The following is a 24072-nucleotide window of genomic DNA, read 5'->3' on the forward strand; positions in this document are numbered from 1 at the left end:
TGAACGTTCTCGCATGAACATTAATTTACTCTAAATGATGTTTATATCTCTTCCCGCAGTGAAAAAACACGTTTTAAGCCCTCGAAGTGAGCATTTGGGTTCTTTTAAGTCACTTTTAACCATGAGCCAAATCTTGAGTTTTGCCTCCCTAGAAGCGTGAAAATGACGATAACGATGCTCATTTTATCTCCAAAAGTGATGATCCACCTCTGAGAGTCAAAATTAGTTAAAAGATGAAAACTTTCAAAACGGACCATTTTGGTAATCTCAGAGCAATTTCATCAGGTCGCTGGTCATCGATTGTTTTGCATGAAAAATTGAACGTTCTCGAATGAACATTAATTTACTCTAAATGTTCTTTATATCTCTTCCCGCAGTTAATAAACACGTTTTAAGCCCTCGAAGTGAGCATTTGGGTCCTTTTAAGTCACTTTTGACCATGAGCCAAATCTTGAGTTTTGGCTCCCCAGAAGTTTGAAAATGACGATAACGATGCTCATTTTATCTCCAAAAGTGATGATCCACCTCTGAGAGTCAAAATTAGTTAAAAGATGAAAACTTTCAAAACGGACCATTTTGGTCATCTCAGAGCAATTTCATCAGGTCGCGGGTCATCGATTGCTTTGCATGAAAAATTGAACGTTCTCGCATGAACATTAATTTACTCTAAATGTTCTTTATATCTCTTCCCGTAGTGAATAAACACATTTTAAGCCCTCGAAGTGAGCATTTGGGTCCTTTAAGTCACTTTTAACCATGAGCCAAATCTTGAGTTTTGGCTCCCTAGAAGCATGAAAATGACGATAACGATGCTCATTTTATCTCCAAAAGTGATAATCCACCTCTGAGAGTCAAAATTAGTTGAAAGATGAAAACTTTCAAAACGGACCATTTTGGTCATCTCAGAGCAATTTCATCAGGTCGCGGGTCATCGATTGTTTTGCATGAAAAATTGAACGTTCTCGCATGAACATTAATTTACTCTAAATGTTCTTTATATCTCTTCCCGCAGTGAATAAACACGTTTTAAGCCCTCGAAGTGAGCATTTGGGTCCTTTTAAGTCACTTTAAACCATGAGCCAAATCTTGAGTTTTGGCTCCCTAGAAGCATGAAAATGACGATAACACTGCTCATTTTATCTCCAAAAGTGATGATCCACCTCTGAGAGTCAAAATTAGTTGAAAGATGAAAATTTTCAAAACGGACCATTTTGGTCATCTCAGAGCAATTTCATCAGGACGCGGGTCATCGATCGTTTGGCATGAAAAATTGAACGTTCTCGCATTAACAATAATTTACTCTAAATGTTCTTTATATCTCTTCCCACAGTGAATAAACACGTTTTAAGCCATCGAAGTGAGCATTTGGGTCCTTTTAAGTCTCTTTTAACCATGAGCCCAATCTTGAGTTTTGGCTCCCTAGAAGCATGAAAATTAAGATAAAGATGCTCATTTTATCTCCAATAGTGATGATCCACCTCTGAGAGTCAAAATTAGTTGAAAGGTGGAAAGTTTCAAAACGGACCATTTTGGTCATCTCAGAGCAATTTCATCAGGTCGCGGGTCATCGATCGTTTTGCATGAAAAATTGAACGTTCTTGCATGAACAATAATTTACTCTAAATGTTCTTTATATCTATTCCCGCAGTGAATAAACACGTTTTAAGCCCTCGAAGTGAGCATTTGGGTTCTTTTAAGTCACTTTTAACCATGAGCCAAATCTTGAGTTTTGGCACCCCAGAAGTTTGAAAATGACGATAACGATGCTCATTTTATCTCCAAAAGTGATGATCCACCTCTGAGAGTCAAAATTAGTTAAAAGATGAAAACTTTCAAAACGGACCATTTTGGTCATCTCAGAGCAATTTCATCAGGTCGCGGGTCATCGATTGTTTTGCATGAAAAATTGAACGTTCTCGCATGAACATTAATTTACTCTAAATGTTCTTTATATCTCTTCCCGTAGTGAATAAACACATTTTAAGCCCTCGAAGTGAGCATTTAGGTCCTTTAAGTCACTTTTAACCATGAGCCAAATCTTGAGTTTTGGCTCCCTAGAAGCATGAAAATGACGATAACGATGCTCATTTTATCTCCAAAAGTGATAATCCACCTCTGAGAGTCAAAATTAGTTGAAAGATGAAAACTTTCAAAACGGACCATTTTGGTCATCTCAGAGCAATTTCATCAGGTCGCGGGTCATCGATTGTTTTGCATGAAAAATTGAACGTTCTCGCATGAACATTAATTTACTCTAAATGTTCTTTATATCTCTTCCCGCAGTGAATAAACACGTTTTAAGCCCTCGAAGTGAGCATTTGGGTCCTTTTAAGTCACTTTAAACCATGAGACAAATCTTGAGTTTTGGCTCCCTAGAAGCATGAAAATGACGATAACGATGCTCATTTTATCTCCAAAAGTGATGATCCACCTCTGAGAGTCAAAATTAGTTGAAAGATGAAAATTTTCAAAACGGACCATTTTGGTCATCTCAGAGCAATTTCATCAGGTCGCGGGTCATCGATTGTTTTGCATGAAAAATTGAACGTTCTCGCATGAACATTAATTTACTCTAAATGTTGTTTATATCTCTTCCCGCAGTGAATAAACACGTTTTAAGCCCTCGAAGTGAGCATTTGGGTCCTTTTAAGTCACTTTTAACCATGAGCCAAATCTTGAGTTTTGGCTCCCCAGAAGCATAAAAATGACTATGAAGATGCTCATTTTATCTCCAAAAGTGAAGATCCACCTCTGAGAGTCAATATTAGTTGAAAGATAAACATTTTCAAAATGGACCATTTTGTTCACCTCAGAGCAATTTCATCAGGTCGCGGGTCATCGATTGTTTTGCATGAAAAATTGAACGTTGTCGCATGAACATTAATTTACTCTAAATGTTGTTTATATCTCTTCCCGCAGTGAATAAACACGTTTTAAGCCCTCGAAGTGAGCATTTGGTCCTTTTAAGTCACTTTCAACCATGAGTCAAATCTTGAGTTTTGGCTCCCTAGAAGCATGAAAATGACGATAACGATGCTCATTTTATCTCCAAAAGTGATGATCCACCTCTGAGAGTCAAAATTAGTTGAAAGATGAAAACTTTCAAAACGGACCATTTTGGTCATCTCAGAGCAATTTCATCAGATCGCGGGTCATCAATTGTTTTGCCTGAAAAATTGAACGTTCTCGCATGAACATTAATTTACTCTAAATGTTCTTTATATCTCTTCCCGCAGTGAATAAACACGTTTTAAGCCCTCGAAGTGAGCATTTGGTCCTTTTAAGTCACTTTCAACCATGAGTCAAATCTTGAGTTTTGGCTCCCTAGAAGCATGAAAATGACGATACCGATGCTCATTTTATCTCCAAAAGTGATGATCCACCTCTGAGAGTCAAAATTAGTTGAAAGATGAAAACTTTCAAAACTGACCATTTTGGTCACCTCAGAGCAATTTCATCAGGTCGCGGGTCATCGATTGTTTTGCATGAAAAATTGAACGTTCTCGCATGAACATTAATTTACTCTAAATTATGTTTATATCTCTTTCCGCAGTGAATAAACACATTTTAAGCCCTCGAAGTCAGCATTTGGGTCCTTTAAGTCACTTTTAACCATGAGCCAAATCTAGAGTTTTGGCTCCCTAGAAGCATGAAAATGACGATAACGCTGCTCATTTTATCTCCAAAAGTGATGATCCACCTCTGAGAGTCAAAATTAGTTGAAAGATGAACATTTTCAAAACGGACCATTTTGGTCATATCAGAGCAATTTCATCAGGACGCGGGTCATCGATCGTTTGGCATGAAAAATTGAACATTCTCGCATTAACAATAATTTACTCTAAATGTTCTTTATATCTCTTCCCGCAGTGAATAAACACGTTTTAAGCCATCGAAGTGAGCATTTGGGTCCTTTTAAGTCACTTTTAACCATGAGCCCAATCTTGAGTTTTGGCTCCCTAGAAGCATGAAAATTAAGATAAAGATGCTCATTTTATCTCCAATAGTGATGATCCACCTCTGAGAGTCAAAATTAGTTGAAAGGTGGAAATTTTCAAAACGGACCATTTTGGTCATCTCAGAGCAATTTCATCAGGTCGCGGGTCATCGATCGTTTTGCATGAAAAATTGAACGTTCTTGCATGAACAATCATTTACTCTAAATGTTCTTTATATCTCTTCCCGCAGTGAATAAACACGTTTTAAGCCCTCGAAGTGAGCATTTGGGTTCTTTTAAGTCACTTTTAACCATGAGCCAAATCTTGAGTTTTGCCTCCCTAGAAGCGTGAAAATGACGATAACGATGCTCATTTTATCTCCAAAAGTGATGATCCACCTCTGAGAGTCAAAATTAGTTGAAAGATGAAAACTTTCAAAACGGACCATTTTGGTAATCTCAGAGCAATTTCATCAGGTCGCGGGTCATCGATTGTTTTGCATGAAAAATTGAACGTTCTCGAATGAACATTAATTTACTCTAAATGTTCTTTATATCTCTTCCTGCAGTGAATAAACACGTTTTAAGCCCTCGAAGTGAGCATTTGGGTCCTTTTAAGTCACTTTTAACCATGAGCCAAATCTTGAGTTTTGGCTCCCTAGAAGCATGAAAATGACGATAACGATGCTCATTTTATCTCCAAAAGTGATGATCCACCTCTGAGAGTCAAAATTAGTTGAAAGATGAAAACTTTCAAAACGGACCATTTTGGTCATCTCAGAGCAATTTCATCAGATCGCGGGTCATCGATTGTTTTGCATGAAAAATTGAACGTTCTCGCATGAACATTAATTTACTCTAAATGTTCTTTATATCTCTTCCCGCAGTGAATAAACACGTTTTAAGCCCTCGAAGTGAGCATTTGGTCCTTTTAAGTCACTTTCAACCATGAGCCCAATCTTGAGTTTTGGCTCCCTAGAAGCATGAAAATTAAGATAAAGATGCTCATTTTATCTCCAAAAGTGATGATCCACCTCTGAGAGTCAAAATTAGTTGAAAGGTGGAAAGTTTCAAAACGGACCATTTTGGTCATCTCAGAGCAATTTCATCAGGTCGCGGGTCATCGATCGTTTTGCATGAAAAATTGAACGTTCTCGCATGAACATTAATTTACTCTAAATGTTCTTTATATCTCTTCCCGCAGTGAATAAACACGTTTTAAGCCCTCGAAGTGAGCATTTGGGTTCTTTTAAGTCACTTTTAACCATGAGCCAAATCTTGAGTTTTGCCTCCCTAGAAGCGTGAAAATGACGATAACGATGCTAATTTTATCTCCAAAAGTGATGATCCACCTCTGAGAGTCAAAATTAGTTAAAAGATGAAAACTTTCAAAACGGACCATTTTGGTAATCTCAGAGCAATTTCATCAGGTCGCGGGTCATCGATTGTTTTGCATGAAAAATTGAACGTTCTCGAATGAACATTAATTTACTCTAAATGTTCTTTATATCTCTTCCCGCAGTGAATAAACACGTTTTAAGCCCTCGAAGTGAGCATTTGGGTCCTTTTAAGTCACTTTTGACCATGAGCCAAATCTTGAGTTTTGGCTCCCCAGAAGTTTGAAAATGACGATAACGATGCTCATTTTATCTCCAAAAGTGATGATCCACCTCTGAGAGTCAAAATTAGTTAAAAGATGAAAACTTTCAAAACGGACCATTTTGGTCATCTCAGAGCAATTTCATCAAGTCGCGGGTCATCGATTGTTTTGCATGAAAAATTGAACGTTCTCGCATGAACATTAATTTACTCTAAATGTTCTTTATATCTCTTCCCGTAGTGAATAAACACATTTTAAGCCCTCGAAGTGAGCATTTGGGTCCTTTAAGTCACTTTTAACCATGAGCCAAATCTTGAGTTTTGGCTCCCCAGAAGCATGAAAATGACGATAACGATGCTCATTTTATCTCCAAAAGTGATAATCCACCTCTGAGAGTCAAAATTAGTTGAAAGATGAAAACTTTCAAAACTGACCATTTTGGTCATCTCAGAGCAATTTCATCAGGTCGCGGGTCATCGATTGTTTTGCATGAAAAATTGAACATTCTCGCATGAACATTAATTTACTCTAAATGTTCTTTATATCTCTTCCCGCAGTGAATAAACACGTTTTAAGCCCTCGAAGTGAGCATTTGGGTCCTTTTAAGTCACTTTAAACCATGAGCCAAATCTTGAGTTTTGGCTCCCTAGAAGCATGAAAATGACGATAACACTGCTCATTTTATCTCCAAAAGTGATGATCCACCTCTGAGAGTCAAAATTAGTTGAAAGATGAAAATTTTCAAAACGGACCATTTTGGTCATCTCAGAGCAATTTCATCAGGACGCGGGTCATCGATCGTTTGGCATGAAAAATTGAACGTTCTCGCATTAACAATAATTTACTCTAAATGTTCTTTATATCTCTTCCCACAGTGAATAAACACGTTTTAAGCCATCGAAGTGAGCATTTGGGTCCTTTTAAGTCACTTTAAACCATGAGCCCAATCTTGAGTTTTGGCTCCCTAGAAGCATGAAAATTAAGATAAAGATGCTCATTTTATCTCCAATAGTGATGATCCACCTCTGAGAGTCAAAATTAGTTGAAAGGTGGAAAGTTTCAAAACGGACCATTTTGGTCATCTCAGAGCAATTTCATCAGGTCGCGGGTCATCGATCGTTTTGCATGAAAAATTGAACGTTCTTGCATGAACAATAATTTACTCTAAATGTTCTTTATATCTCTTCCCGCAGTGAATAAACACGTTTTAAGCCCTCGAAGTGAGCATTTGGGTTCTTTTAAGTAACTTTTAACCATGAGCCAAATCTTGAGTTTTGCCTCCCTAGAAGCGTGAAAATGACGATAACGATGCTCATTTTATCTCCAAAAGTGATGATCCACCTCTGAGAGTCAAAATTAGTTAAAAGATGAAAACTTTCAAAACGGACCATTTTGGTAATCTCAGAGCAATTTCATCAGGTCGCGGGTCATCGATTGTTTTGCATGAAAAATTGAACGTTCTCGAATGAACATTAATTTACTCTAAATGTTCTTTATATCTCTTCCCGCAGTGAATAAACACGTTTTAAGCCCTCGAAGTGAGCATTTGGGTCCTTTTAAGTCACTTTTGACCATGAGCCAAATCTTGAGTTTTGGCTCCCCAGAAGTTTGAAAATGACGATAACGATGCTCATTTTATCTCCAAAAGTGATGATCCACCTCTGAGAGTCAAAATTAGTTAAAAGATGAAAACTTTCAAAACGGACCATTTTGGTCATCTCAGAGCAATTTCATCAGGTCGCGGGTCATCGATTGTTTTGCATGAAAAATTGAACGTTCTCGCATGAACATTAATTTACTCTAAATGTTCTTTATATCTCTTCCCGTAGTGAATAAACACATTTTAAGCCCTCGAAGTGAGCATTTAGGTCCTTTAAGTCACTTTTAACCATGAGCCAAATCTTGAGTTTTGGCTCCCTAGAAGCATGAAAATGACGATAACGATGCTCATTTTATCTCCAAAAGTGATAATCCACCTCTGAGAGTCAAAATTAGTTGAAAGATGAAAACTTTCAAAACGGACCATTTTGGTCATCTCAGAGCAATTTCATCAGGTCGCGGGTCATCGATTGTTTTGCATGAAAAATTGAACGTTCTCGCATGAACATTAATTTACTCTAAATGTTCTTTATATCTCTTCCCGCAGTGAATAAACACGTTTTAAGCCCTCGAAGTGAGCATTTGGGTCCTTTTAAGTCACTTTAAACCATGAGACAAATCTTGAGTTTTGGCTCCCTAGAAGCATGAAAATGACGATAACGATGCTCATTTTATCTCCAAAAGTGATGATCCACCTCTGAGAGTCAAAATTAGTTGAAAGATGAAAATTTTCAAAACGGACCATTTTGGTCATCTCAGAGCAATTTCATCAGGTCGCGGGTCATCGATTGTTTTGCATGAAAAATTGAACGTTCTCGCATGAACATTAATTTACTCTAAATGTTGTTTATATCTCTTCCCGCAGTGAATAAACACGTTTTAAGCCCTCGAAGTGAGCATTTGGGTCCTTTTAAGTCACTTTTAACCATGAGCCAAATCTTGAGTTTTGGCTCCCCAGAAGCATAAAAATGACTATGAAGATGCTCATTTTATCTCCAAAAGTGAAGATCCACCTCTGAGAGTCAATATTAGTTGAAAGATAAACATTTTCAAAATGGACCATTTTGTTCACCTCAGAGCAATTTCATCAGGTCGCGGGTCATCGATTGTTTTGCATGAAAAATTGAACGTTGTCGCATGAACATTAATTTACTCTAAATGTTGTTTATATCTCTTCCCGCAGTGAATAAACACTTTTTAAGCCCTCGAAGTGAGCATTTGGTCCTTTTAAGTCACTTTCAACCATGAGTCAAATCTTGAGTTTTGGCTCCCTAGAAGCATGAAAATGACGATACCGATGCTCATTTTATCTCCAAAAGTGATGATCCACCTCTGAGAGTCAAAATTAGTTGAAAGATGAAAACTTTCAAAACGGATCATTTTGGTCACCTCAGAGCAATTTCATCGGGTCGCGGGTCATCGATTGTTTTGCATGAAAAATTGAACGTTCTCGCATGAACATTAATTTACTCTAAATGATGTTTATATCTCTTCCCGCAGTGAATAAACACATTTTAAGCCCTCTAAGTGAGCATTTGGGTCCTTTTAAGTCACTTTTAACCATGAGACAAATCTTGAGTTTTGGCTCCCTAAAAACATGAAAATCACGATAACGCTGCTCATTTTATCTCCAAAAGTGATGATCCACCTCTGAGAGTCAAAATTAGTTGAAAGATGAAAATTTTCAAAACGGCAATTTTTGGTCATCTCAGAGCAATTTCATCAGGACGCGGGTAATCGATCGTTTGGCATGAAAAATTGAACGTTCTCGCATTAACAATAATTTACTCTAAATGTTCTTTATATCTCTTCCCGCAGTGAATAAACACGTTTTAAGCCATCGAAGTGAGCATTTGGGTCCTTTTAAGTCACTTTTAACCATGAGCCCAATCTTGAGTTTTGGCTCCCTAGAAGCATGAAAATTAAGATAAAGATGCTCATTTTATCTCCAATAGTGATGATCCACCTCTGAGAGTCAAAATTAGTTGAAAGGTGGAAATTTTCAAAACGGACCATTTTGGTCATGTCAGAGCAATTTCATCAGGTCGCGGGTCATCGATCGTTTGGCATGAAAAATTGAACGTTCTCGCATTAACAATAATTTACTCTAAATGTTCTTTATATCTCCTCCCGCAGTGAATAAACACGTTTTAAGACATCGAAGTGAGCATTTGGGTCCTTTTAAGTCACTTTTAACCATGAGCCCAATCTTGAGTTTTGGCTCCCTAGAACCATGAAAATGATGATAAAGATGCTCATTTTATCTCCAATAGTGATGATCCACCTCTGAGAGTCAAAATTAGTTGAAAGATGGCAATTTTCAACACGGACCATTTTGGTCATCTCAGAGCAATTTCATCAGGTCGCAGGTCATCGATCGTTTTGCATGAAAAATTGAACGTTCTCGCATGAACAATAATTTACTCTAAATGTTCTTTATATCTCTTACCGCAGTGAATAAACACGTTTTAAGCCCTCAAAGTGAGCATTTGGGTCCTTTTAAGTCACTTTTAACCATGAGCCAAATCTTGAGTTTTGGCTCCCTAGAAGCATGAAAATGACGATAACGATGCTCATTTTATCTCCAAAAGTGATGATCCACCTCTGAGAGTCAAAATTAGTTGAAAGATGAAAACTTTCAAAACGGACCATTTTGGTCATCTCAGAGCAATTTCATCAGATCGCGGGTCATCAATTGTTTTGCCTGAAAAATTGAACGTTCTCGCATGAACATTAATTTACTCTAAATGTTCTTTATATCTCTTCCCGCAGTGAATAAACACGTTTTAAGCCCTCGAAGTGAGCATTTGGTCCTTTTAAGTCACTTTCAACCATGAGTCAAATCTTGAGTTTTGGCTCCCTAGAAGCATGAAAATGACGATACCGATGCTCATTTTATCTCCAAAAGTGATGATCCACCTCTGAGAGTCAAAATTAGTTGAAAGATGAAAACTTTCAAAACTGACCATTTTGGTCACCTCAGAGCAATTTCATCAGGTCGCGGGTCATCGATTGTTTTGCATGAAAAATTGAACGTTCTCGCATGAACATTAATTTACTCTAAATTATGTTTATATCTCTTTCCGCAGTGAATAAACACATTTTAAGCCCTCGAAGTGAGCATTTGGGTCCTTTTAAGTCACTTTTAACCATGAGCCAAATCTTGAGTTTTGGCTCCCTAGAAGCATGAAAATGACGATAACGCTGCTCATTTTATCTCCAAAAGTGATGATCCACCTCTGAGAGTCAAAATTAGTTGAAAGATGAAAATTTTCAAAACTGACCATTTTGGTCATCTCAGAGCAATTTCATCAGGACGCGGGTCATCGATCGTTTGGCATGAAAAATTGAACATTCTCGCATTAACAATAATTTACTCTAAATGTTCTTTATATCTCTTCCCGCAGTGAATAAACACGTTTTAAGCCATCGAAGTGAGCATTTGGGTCCTTTTAAGTCACTTTTAACCATGAGCCCAATCTTGAGTTTTGGCTCCCTAGAAGCATGAAAATTAAGATAAAGATGCTCATTTTATCTCCAATAGTGATGATCCACCTCTGAGAGTCAAAATTAGTTGAAAGGTGGAAATTTTCAAAACGGGCCATTTTGGTCATCTCAGAGCAATTTCATCAGGTCGCGGGTCATCGATCGTTTTGCATGAAAAATTGAATGTTCTTGCATGAACAATAATTTACTCTAAATGTTCTTTATATCTCTTCCCGCAGTGAATAAACACGTTTTAAGCACTCGAAGTGAGCATTTGGGTTCTTTTAAGTCTCTTTTAACCATGAGCCAAATCTTGAGTTTTGCCTCCCTAGAAGCGTGAAAATGACGATAACGATGCTCATTTTATCTCCAAAAGTGATGATCCACCTCTGAGAGTCAAAATTAGTTGAAAGATGAAAACTTTCAAAACGGACCATTTTGGTAATCTCAGAGCAATTTCATCAGGTCGCGGGTCATCGATTGTTTTGCATGAAAAATTGAATGTTCTCGAATGAACATTAATTTACTCTAAATGTTCTTTATATCTCTTCCCGCAGTGAATAAACACGTTTTAAGCCCTCGAAGTGAGCATTTGGGTCCTTTTAAGTCACTTTTAACCATGAGCCAAATCTTGAGTTTTGGCTCCCTAGAAGCATGAAAATGACGATAACGATGCTCATTTTATCTCCAAAAGTGATGATCCACCTCTGAGAGTCAAAATCAGTTGCAAGATGAAAACTTTCAAAACGGACCATTTTGGTCATCTCAGATCAATTTCATCAGATCGCGGGTCATCGATTGTTTTGCATGAAAAATTGAACGTTCTCGCATGAACATTAATTTACTCTAAATGTTCTTTATATCTCTTCCCGCAGTGAATAAACACGTTTTAAGCCCTCGAAGTGAGCATTTGGTCCTTTTAAGTCACTTTCAACCATGAGTCAAATCTTGAGTTTTGGCTCCCTAGAAGCATGAAAATGACGATACCGATGCTCATTTTATCTCCAAAAGTGATGATCCACCTCTGAGAGTCAAAATTAGTTGAAAGATGAAAACTTTCAAAACTGACCATTTTGGTCACCTCAGAGCAATTTCATCAGGTCGCGGGTCATCGATTGTTTTGCATGAAAAATTGAACGTTCTCGCATGAACATTAGTTTACTCTAAATGATGTTTATATCTCTTCCCGCAGTGATTAAACACATTTTAAGCCCTCGAAGTGAGCATTTGGGTCCTTTTAAGTCACTTTTAACCATGAGCCAAATCTTGAGTTTTGGCTCCCTAGAAGCATGAAAATGACGATAACACTGCTCATTTTATCTCCAAAAGTGATGATCCGTCTCTGAGAGTCAAAATTAGTTGAAAGATGAAAATTTTCAAAACGGACCATTTTGGTCATCTCAGAGCAATTTCATCAGGACGCGGGTCATCGATCGTTTGGCATGAAAAATTGAACGTTCTCGCATTAACAATAATTTACTCTAAATGTTCTTTATATCTCTTCCCACAGTGAATAAACACGTTTTAAGCCATCGAAGTGAGCATTTGGGTCTTTTTAAGTCACTTTTAACCATGAGCCCAATCTTGAGTTTTGGCTCCCTAGAAGCATGAAAATTAAGATAAAGATGCTCATTTTATCTCCAATAGTGATGATCCACCTCTGAGAGTCAAAATTAGTTGAAAGGTGGAAAGTTTCAAAACGGACCATTTTGGTCATCTCAGAGCAATTTCATCAGATCGCGGGTCATCGATCGTTTTGCATGAAAAATTGAACGTTCTTGCATGAACAATAATTTACTCTAAATGTTCTTTATATCTCTTCCCGCAGTGAATAAACACGTTTTAAGCCCTCGAAGTGAGCATTTGGGTTCTTTTAAGTCACTTTTAACCATGAGCCAAATCTTGAGTTTTGCCTCCCTAGAAGCGTGAAAATGACGATAACGATGCTCATTTTATCTCCAAAAGTGATGATCCACCTCTGAGAGTCAAAATTAGTTAAAAGATGAAAACTTTCAAAACGGACCATTTTGGTAATCTCAGAGCAATTTCATCAGGTCGCGGGTCATCGATTGTTTTGCATGAAAAATTGAACGTTCTCGAATGAACATTAATTTACTCTAAATGTTCTTTATATCTCTTCCCGCAGTGAATAAACACGTTTTAAGCCCTCAAAGTGAGCATTTGGGTCCTTTTAAGTCACTTTTAACCATGAGCCAAATCTTGAGTTTTGGCTCCCTAGAAGCATGAAAATGACGATAACGATGCTCATTTTATCTCCAAAAGTGATGATCCACCTCTGAGAGTCAAAATTAGTTGAAAGATGAAAACTTTCAAAACGGACCATTTTGGTCATCTCAGAGCAATTTCATCAGATCACGGGTCATCAATTGTTTTGCCTGAAAAATTGAACGTTCTCGCATGAACATTAATTTACTCTAAATGTTCTTTATATCTCTTCCCGCAGTGAATAAACACGTTTTAAGCCCTCGAAGTGAGCATTTGGTCCTTTTAAGTCACTTTCAACCATGAGTCAAATCTTGAGTTTTGGCTCCCTAGAAGCATGAAAATGACGATACCGATGCTCATTTTATCTCCAAAAGTGATGATCCACCTCTGAGAGTCAAAATTAGTTGAAAGATGAAAACTTTCAAAATTGACCATTTTGGTCACCTCAGAGCAATTTCATCAGGTCGCGGGTCATCGATTGTTTTGCATGAAAAATTGAACGTTCTCGCATGAACATTAATTTACTCTAAATTATGTTTATATCTCTTTCCGCAGTGAATAAACACATTTTAAGCCCTCGATGTGAGCATTTGGGTCCTTTTAAGTCACTTTTAACCATGAGCCAAATCTTGAGTTTTGGCTCCCTAGAAGCGTGAAAATGACGATAACGCTGCTCATTTTATCTCCAAAAGTGATGATCCACCTCTGAGAGTCAAAATTAGTTGAAAGATGAAAACTTTCAAAACGGACCATTTTGGTAATCTCAGAGCAATTTCATCAGGTCGCGGGTCATCGATTGTTTTGCATGAAAAATTGAACGTTCTCGAATGAACATTAATTTACTCTAAATGTTCTTTATATCTCTTCCCGCAGTGAATAAACACGTTTTAAGCCCTCGAAGTGAGCATTTGGGTCCTTTTAAGTCACTTTTAACCATGAGCCAAATCTTGAGTTTTGGCTCCCTAGAAGCATGAAAATGACGATAACGATGCTCATTTTATCTCCAAAAGTGATGATCCACCTCTGAGAGTCAAAATTAGTTGAAAGATGAAAACTTTCAAAACGGACCATTTTGGTCATCTCAGAGCAATTTCATCAGATCGCGGGTCATCGATTGTTTTGCATGAAAAATTGAACGTTCTCGCATGAACATTAATTTACTCTAAATGTTCTTTATATCTCTTCCCGCAGTGAATAAACATACTTTAAGCCCTCGAAGTGAGCATTTGGTCCTTTTAAGTCACTTTCAACCATGAGTCAAATCTTGAGTTTTGGCTCCCTAGAAGCATGAAAATGACGATACCGATGCTCATTTTATCTCCAAAAGTGATGATCCACCTCTGAGAGTCAAAATTAGTTGAAAGATGAAAACTTTCAAAACGGACCATTTTGGTCATCTCAGAGCAATTTCATCAGGTCGCGGGTCATCAATCGTTTGGCATGAAAAATTGAACGTTCTCGCATTAACAATAATTTACTCTAAATGTTCTTTATATCTCCTCCCGCAGTGAATAAACACGTTTTAAGACATCGAAGTGAGCATTTGCGTCCTTTTAAGTCACTTTTAACCATGAGCCCAATCTTGAGTTTTGGCTCCCTAGAACCATGAAAATGATGATAAAGATGCTCATTTTATCTCCAATAGTGATGATCCACCTCTGAGAGTCAAAATTAGTTGAAAGATGGCAATTTTCAAAACGGACCATTTTGGTCATCTCAGAGCAATTTCGACAGGTCGCAGGTCATCGATCGTTTTGCATGAAAAATTGAACGTTCTCGCATGAACAATAATTTACTCTAAATGTTCTTTATATCTCTTACCGCAGTGAATAAACACGTTTTAAGCCCTCAAAGTGAGCATTTGGGTCCTTTTAAGTCACTTTTAACCATGAGCCAAATCTTGAGTTTTGGCTCCCTAGAAGCATGAAAATGACGATAACGATGCTCATTTTATCTCCAAAAGTGATGATCCACCTCTGAGAGTCAAAATTAGTTGAAAGATGAAAACTTTCAAAACTGACCATTTTGGTCATCTCAGAGCAATTTCATCAGATCGCGGGTCATCAATTGTTTTGCCTGAAAAATTGAACGTTCTCGCATGAACATTAATTTACTCTAAATGTTCTTTATATCTCTTCCCGCAGTGAATAAACACGTTTTAAGCCCTCGAAGTGAGCATTTGGTCCTTTTAAGTCACTTTCAACCATGAGTCAAATCTTGAGTTTTGGCTCCCTAGAAGCATGAAAATGACGATACCGATGCTCATTTTATCTCCAAAAGTGATGATCCACCTCTGAGAGTCAAAATTAGTTGAAAGATGAAAACTTTCAAAACTGACCATTTTGGTCACCTCAGAGCAATTTCATCAGGTCGCGGGTCATCGATTGTTTTGCATGAAAAATTGAACGTTCTCGCATGAACATTAATTTACTCTAAATTATGTTTATATCTCTTTCCGCAGTGAATAAACACATTTTAAGCCCTCGAAGTGAGCATTTGGGTCCTTTTAAGTCACTTTTAACCATGAGCCAAATCTTGAGTTTTTGCTCCCTAGAAGCATGAAAATGACGATAACGCTGCTCATTTTATCTCCAAAAGTGATGATCCACCTCTGAGAGTCAAAATTAGTTGAAAGATGAAAATTTTCAAAACGGACCATTTTGGTCATCTCAGAGCAATTTTATCAGGACGCGGGTCATCGATTGTTTGGCATGAAAAATTGAACATTCTCGCATTAACAATAATTTACTCTAAATGTTCTTTATATCTCTTCCCGCAGTGAATAAACACGTTTTAAGCCATCGAAGTGAGCATTTGGGTCCTTTTAAGTCACTTTTAACCATGAGCCCAATCTTGAGTTTTGGCTCCCTAGAAGCATGAAAATTAAGATAAAGATGCTCATTTTATCTCCAATAGTGATGATCCACCTCTGAGAGTCAAAATTAGTTGAAAGGTGGAAATTTTCAAAACGGACCATTTTGGTCATCTCAGAGCAATTTCATCAGGTCGCGGGTCATCGATCGTTTTGCATGAAAAATTGAACGTTCTTGCATGAACAATAATTTACTCTAAATGTTCTTTATATCTCTTCCCGCAGTGAATAAACACGTTTTAAGCCCTCGAAGTGAGCATTTGGGTTCTTTTAAGTCACTTTTAACCATGAGTCAAATCTTGAGTTTTGCCTCCCTAGAAGCGTGAAAATGACGATAACGATGCTCATTTTATCTCCAAAAGTGATGATCCACCTCTGAGAGTCAAAATTAGTTGAAAGGTGGAAAGTTTCAAAACGGACCATTTTGGTCATCTCAGAGCAATTTCATCAGGTCGCGGGTCATCGATTGTTTTGCATGAAAAATTGAACGTTCTCGAATGAACATTAATTTACTCTAAATGTTCTTTATATCTCTTCCCGCAGTGAATAAACACGTTTTAAGCCCTCGAAGTGAGCATTTGGGTCCTTTTAAGTCACTTTTAACCATGAGCCAAATCTTGAGTTTTGGCTCCCTAGAAGCATGAAAATGACGATACCGATGCTCATTTTATCTCCAAAAGTGATGATCCACCTCTGAGAGTCAAAATTAGTTGAAAGATGAAAACTTTCAAAACTGACCATTTTGGTCACCTCAGAGCAATTTCATCAGGTCGCGGGTCATCGATTGTTTTGCATGAAAAATTGAACGTTCTCGCATGAACATTAATTTACTCTAAATGATGTTTATATCTCTTCCCGCAGTGAAAAAACACGTTTTAAGCCCTCGAAGTGAGCATTTGGGTTCTTTTAAGTCACTTTTAACCATGAGCCAAATCTTGAGTTTTGCCTCCCTAGAAGCGTGAAAATGACGATAACGATGCTCATTTTATCTCCAAAAGTGATGATCCACCTCTGAGAGTCAAAATTAGTTAAAAGATGAAAACTTTCAAAACGGACCATTTTGGTAATCTCAGAGCAATTTCATCAGGTCGCTGGTCATCGATTGTTTTGCATGAAAAATTGAACGTTCTCGAATGAACATTAATTTACTCTAAATGTTCTTTATATCTCTTCCCGCAGTTAATAAACACGTTTTAAGCCCTCGAAGTGAGCATTTGGGTCCTTTTAAGTCACTTTTGACCATGAGCCAAATCTTGAGTTTTGGCTCCCCAGAAGTTTGAAAATGACGATAACGATGCTCATTTTATCTCCAAAAGTGATGATCCACCTCTGAGAGTCAAAATTAGTTAAAAGATGAAAACTTTCAAAACGGACCATTTTGGTCATCTCAGAGCAATTTCATCAGGTCGCGGGTCATCGATTGCTTTGCATGAAAAATTGAACGTTCTCGCATGAACATTAATTTACTCTAAATGTTCTTTATATCTCTTCCCGTAGTGAATAAACACATTTTAAGCCCTCGAAGTGAGCATTTGGGTCCTTTAAGTCACTTTTAACCATGAGCCAAATCTTGAGTTTTGGCTCCCTAGAAGCATGAAAATGACGATAACGATGCTCATTTTATCTCCAAAAGTGATAATCCACCTCTGAGAGTCAAAATTAGTTGAAAGATGAAAACTTTCAAAACGGACCATTTTGGTCATCTCAGAGCAATTTCATCAGGTCGCGGGTCATCGATTGTTTTGCATGAAAAATTGAACGTTCTCGCATGAACATTAATTTACTCTAAATGTTCTTTATATCTCTTCCCGCAGTGAATAAACACGTTTTAAGCCCTCGAAGTGAGCATTTGGGTCCTTTTAAGTCACTTTAAACCATGAGCCAAATCTTGAGTTTTGGCTCCCTAGAAGCATGAAAATGACGATAACACTGCTCATTTTATCTCCAAAAGTGATGATCCACCTCTGAGAGTCAAAATTAGTTGAAAGATGAAAATTTTCAAAACGGACCATTTTGGTCATCTCAGAGCAATTTCATCAGGACGCGGGTCATCGATCGTTTGGCATGAAAAATTGAACGTTCTCGCATTAACAATAATTTACTCTAAATGTTCTTTATATCTCTTCCCACAGTGAATAAACACGTTTTAAGCCATCGAAGTGAGCATTTGGGTCCTTTTAAGTCTCTTTTAACCATGAGCCCAATCTTGAGTTTTGGCTCCCTAGAAGCATGAAAATTAAGATAAAGATGCTCATTTTATCTCCAATAGTGATGATCCACCTCTGAGAGTCAAAATTAGTTGAAAGGTGGAAAGTTTCAAAACGGACCATTTTGGTCATCTCAGAGCAATTTCATCAGGTCGCGGGTCATCGATCGTTTTGCATGAAAAATTGAACGTTCTTGCATGAACAATAATTTACTCTAAATGTTCTTTATATCTATTCCCGCAGTGAATAAACACGTTTTAAGCCCTCGAAGTGAGCATTTGGGTTCTTTTAAGTCACTTTTAACCATGAGCCAAATCTTGAGTTTTGGCACCCCAGAAGTTTGAAAATGACGATAACGATGCTCATTTTATCTCCAAAAGTGATGATCCACCTCTGAGAGTCAAAATTAGTTAAAAGATGAAAACTTTCAAAACGGACCATTTTGGTCATCTCAGAGCAATTTCATCAGGTCGCGGGTCATCGATTGTTTTGCATGAAAAATTGAACGTTCTCGCATGAACATTAATTTACTCTAAATGTTCTTTATATCTCTTCCCGTAGTGAATAAACACATTTTAAGCCCTCGAAGTGAGCATTTAGGTCCTTTAAGTCACTTTTAACCATGAGCCAAATCTTGACTTTTGGCTCCCTAGAAGCATGAAAATGACGATAACGATGCTCATTTTATCTCCAAAAGTGATAATCCACCTCTGAGAGTCAAAATTAGTTGAAAGATGAAAACTTTCAAAACGGACCATTTTGGTCATCTCAGAGCAATTTCATCAGGTCGCGGGTCATCGATTGTTTTGCATGAAAAATTGAACGTTCTCGCATGAACATTAATTTACTCTAAATGTTCTTTATATCTCTTCCCGCAGTGAATAAACACGTTTTAAGCCCTCGAAGTGAGCATTTGGGTCCTTTTAAGTCACTTTAAACCATGAGCCAAATCTTGAGTTTTGGCTCCCTAGAAGCATGAAAATGACGATAACACTGCTCATTTTATCTCCAAAAGTGATGATCCACCTCTGAGAGTCAAAATTAGTTGAAAGATGAAAATTTTCAAAACGGACCATTTTGGTCATCTCAGAGCAATTTCATCAGGACGCGGGTCATCGATCGTTTGGCATGAAAAATTGAACGTTCTCGCATTAACAATAATTTACTCTAAATGTTCTTTATATCTCTTCCCACAGTGAATAAACACGTTTTAAGCCATCGAAGTGAGCATTTGGGTCCTTTTAAGTCTCTTTTAACCATGAGCCCAATCTTGAGTTTTGGCTCCCTAGAAGCATGAAAATTAAGATAAAGATGCTCATTTTATCTCCAATAGTGATGATCCACCTCTGAGAGTCAAAATTAGTTGAAAGGTGGAAAGTTTCAAAACGGACCATTTTGGTCATCTCAGAGCAATTTCATCAGGTCGCGGGTCATCGATCGTTTTGCATGAAAAATTGAACGTTCTTGCATGAACAATAATTTACTCTAAATGTTCTTTATATCTATTCCCGCAGTGAATAAACACGTTTTAAGCCCTCGAAGTGAGCATTTGGGTTCTTTTAAGTCACTTTTAACCATGAGCCAAATCTTGAGTTTTGGCACCCCAGAAGTTTGAAAATGACGATAACGATGCTCATTTTATCTCCAAAAGTGATGATCCACCTCTGAGAGTCAAAATTAGTTAAAAGATGAAAACTTTCAAAACGGACCATTTTGGTCATCTCAGAGCAATTTCATCAGGTCGCGGGTCATCGATTGTTTTGCATGAAAAATTGAACGTTCTCGCATGAACATTAATTTACTCTAAATGTTCTTTATATCTCTTCCCGTAGTGAATAAACACATTTTAAGCCCTCGAAGTGAGCATTTAGGTCCTTTAAGTCACTTTTAACCATGAGCCAAATCTTGAGTTTTGGCTCCCTAGAAGCATGAAAATGACGATAACGATGCTCATTTTATCTCCAAAAGTGATAATCCACCTCTGAGAGTCAAAATTAGTTGAAAGATGAAAACTTTCAAAACGGACCATTTTGGTCATCTCAGAGCAATTTCATCAGGTCGCGGGTCATCGATTGTTTTGCATGAAAAATTGAACGTTCTCGCATGAACATTAATTTACTCTAAATGTTCTTTATATCTCTTCCCGCAGTGAATAAACACGTTTTAAGCCCTCGAAGTGAGCATTTGGGTCCTTTTAAGTCACTTTTAACCATGAGCCAAATCTTGAGTTTTGGCTCCCCAGAAGCATAAAAATGACTATGAAGATGCTCATTTTATCTCCAAAAGTGAAGATCCACCTCTGAGAGTCAATATTAGTTGAAAGATAAACATTTTCAAAATGGACCATTTTGTTCACCTCAGAGCAATTTCATCAGGTCGCGGGTCATCGATTGTTTTGCATGAAAAATTGAACGTTGTCGCATGAACATTAATTTACTCTAAATGTTGTTTATATCTCTTCCCGCAGTGAATAAACACGTTTTAAGCCCTCGAAGTGAGCATTTGGTCCTTTTAAGTCACTTTCAACCATGAGTCAAATCTTGAGTTTTGGCTCCCTAGAAGCATGAAAATGACGATAACGATGCTCATTTTATCTCCAAAAGTGATGATCCACCTCTGAGAGTCAAAATTAGTTGAAAGATGAAAACTTTCAAAACGGACCATTTTGGTCATCTCAGAGCAATTTCATCAGATCGCGGGTCATCAATTGTTTTGCCTGAAAAATTGAACGTTCTCGCATGAACATTAATTTACTCTAAATGTTCTTTATATCTCTTCCCGCAGTGAATAAACACGTTTTAAGCCCTCGAAGTGAGCATTTGGTCCTTTTAAGTCACTTTCAACCATGAGTCAAATCTTGAGTTTTGGCTCCCTAGAAGCATGAAAATGACGATACCGATGCTCATTTTATCTCCAAAAGTGATGATCCACCTCTGAGAGTCAAAATTAGTTGAAAGATGAAAACTTTCAAAACTGACCATTTTGGTCACCTCAGAGCAATTTCATCAGGTCGCGGGTCATCGATTGTTTTGCATGAAAAATTGAACGTTCTCGCATGAACATTAATTTACTCTAAATTATGTTTATATCTCTTTCCGCAGTGAATAAACACATTTTAAGCCCTCGAAGTCAGCATTTGGGTCCTTTAAGTCACTTTTAACCATGAGCCAAATCTTGAGTTTTGGCTCCCTAGAAGCATGAAAATGACGATAACGCTGCTCATTTTCTCTCCAAAAGTGATGATCCACCTCTGAGAGTCAAAATTAGTTGAAAGATGAACATTTTCAAAACGGACCATTTTGGTCATATCAGAGCAATTTCATCAGGACGCGGGTCATCGATCGTTTGGCATGAAAAATTGAACATTCTCGCATTAACAATAATTTACTCTAAATGTTCTTTATATCTCTTCCCGCAGTGAATAAACACGTTTTAAGCCATCGAAGTGAGCATTTGGGTCCTTTTAAGTCACTTTTAACCATGAGCCCAATCTTGAGTTTTGGCTCCCTAGAAGCATGAAAATTAAGATAAAGATGCTCATTTTATCTCCAATAGTGATGATCCACCTCTGAGAGTCAAAATTAGTTGAAAGGTGGAAATTTTCAAAACGGACCATTTTGGTCATCTCAGAGCAATTTCATCAGGTCGCGGGTCATCGATCGTTTTGCATGAAAAATTGAACGTTCTTGCATGAACAATCATTTACTCTAAATGTTCTTTATATCTCTTCCCGCAGTGAATAAACACGTTTTAAGCCCTCGAAGTGAGCATTTGGGTTCTTTTAAGTCACTTTTAACCATGAGCCAAATCTTGAGTTTTGCCTCCCTAGAAGCATGAAAATGACGATAACGATGCTCATTTTATCTCCAAAAGTGATGATCCACCTCTGAGAGTCAAAATTAGTTGAAAGATGAAAACTTTCAAAACGGACCATTTTGGTAATCTCAGAGCAATTTCATCAGGTCGCGGGTCATCGATTGTTTTGCATGAAAAATTGAACGTTCTCGAATGAACATTAATTTACTCTAAATGTTCTTTATATCTCTTCCTGCAGTGAATAAACACGTTTTAAGCCCTCGAAGTGAGCATTTGGGTCCTTTTAAGTCACTTTTAACCATGAGCCAAATCTTGAGTTTTGGCTCCCTAGAAGCATGAAAATGACGATAACGATGCTCATTTTATCTCCAAAAGTGATGATCCACCTCTGAGAGTCAAAATTAGTTGAAAGATGAAAACTTTCAAAACGGACCATTTTGGTCATCTCAGAGCAATTTCATCAGATCGCGGGTCATCGATTGTTTTGCATGAAAAATTGAACGTTCTCGCATGAACATTAATTTACTCTAAATGTTCTTTATATCTCTTCCCGCAGTGAATAAACACGTTTTAAGCCCTCGAAGTGAGCATTTGGTCCTTTTAAGTCACTTTCAACCATGAGCCCAATCTTGAGTTTTGGCTCCCTAGAAGCATGAAAATTAAGATAAAGATGCTCATTTTATCTCCAAAAGTGATGATCCACCTCTGAGAGTCAAAATTAGTTGAAAGGTGGAAAGTTTCAAAACGGACCATTTTGGTCATCTCAGAGCAATTTCATCAGGTCGCGGGTCATCGATCGTTTTGCATGAAAAATTGAACGTTCTCGCATGAACATTAATTTACTCTAAATGTTCTTTATATCTCTTCCCGCAGTGAATAAACACGTTTTAAGCCCTCGAAGTGAGCATTTGGGTTCTTTTAAGTCACTTTTAACCATGAGCCAAATCTTGAGTTTTGCCTCCCTAGAAGCGTGAAAATGACGATAACGATGCTAATTTTATCTCCAAAAGTGATGATCCACCTCTGAGAGTCAAAATTAGTTAAAAGATGAAAACTTTCAAAACGGACCATTTTGGTAATCTCAGAGCAATTTCATCAGGTCGCGGGTCATCGATTGTTTTGCATGAAAAATTGAACGTTCTCGAATGAACATTAATTTACTCTAAATGTTCTTTATATCTCTTCCCGCAGTGAATAAACACGTTTTAAGCCCTCGAAGTGAGCATTTGGGTCCTTTTAAGTCACTTTTGACCATGAGCCAAATCTTGAGTTTTGGCTCCCCAGAAGTTTGAAAATGACGATAACGATGCTCATTTTATCTCCAAAAGTGATGATCCACCTCTGAGAGTCAAAATTAGTTAAAAGATGAAAACTTTCAAAACGGACCATTTTGGTCATCTCAGAGCAATTTCATCAAGTCGCGGGTCATCGATTGTTTTGCATGAAAAATTGAACGTTCTCGCATGAACATTAATTTACTCTAAATGTTCTTTATATCTCTTCCCGTAGTGAATAAACACATTTTAAGCCCTCGAAGTGAGCATTTGGGTCCTTTAAGTCACTTTTAACCATGAGCCAAATCTTGAGTTTTGGCTCCCCAGAAGCATGAAAATGACGATAACGATGCTCATTTTATCTCCAAAAGTGATAATCCACCTCTGAGAGTCAAAATTAGTTGAAAGATGAAAACTTTCAAAACTGACCATTTTGGTCATCTCAGAGCAATTTCATCAGGTCGCGGGTCATCGATTGTTTTGCATGAAAAATTGAACATTCTCGCATGAACATTAATTTACTCTAAATGTTCTTTATATCTCTTCCCGCAGTGAATAAACACGTTTTAAGCCCTCGAAGTGAGCATTTGGGTCCTTTTAAGTCACTTTAAACCATGAGCCAAATCTTGAGTTTTGGCTCCCTAGAAGCATGAAAATGACGATAACACTGCTCATTTTATCTCCAAAAGTGATGATCCACCTCTGAGAGTCAAAATTAGTTGAAAGATGAAAATTTTCAAAACGGACCATTTTGGTCATCTCAGAGCAATTTCATCAGGACGCGGGTCATCGATCGTTTGGCATGAAAAATTGAACGTTCTCGCATTAACAATAATTTACTCTAAATGTTCTTTATATCTCTTCCCACAGTGAATAAACACGTTTTAAGCCATCGAAGTGAGCATTTGGGTCCTTTTAAGTCACTTTAAACCATGAGCCCAATCTTGAGTTTTGGCTCCCTAGAAGCATGAAAATTAAGATAAAGATGCTCATTTTATCTCCAATAGTGATGATCCACCTCTGAGAGTCAAAATTAGTTGAAAGGTGGAAAGTTT

The sequence above is a fragment of the Lissotriton helveticus genome, chromosome 8, assembly GCF_964261635.1.
Source record: "Lissotriton helveticus chromosome 8, aLisHel1.1, whole genome shotgun sequence".
Lineage (NCBI taxonomy): Eukaryota > Metazoa > Chordata > Amphibia > Caudata > Salamandridae > Lissotriton > Lissotriton helveticus.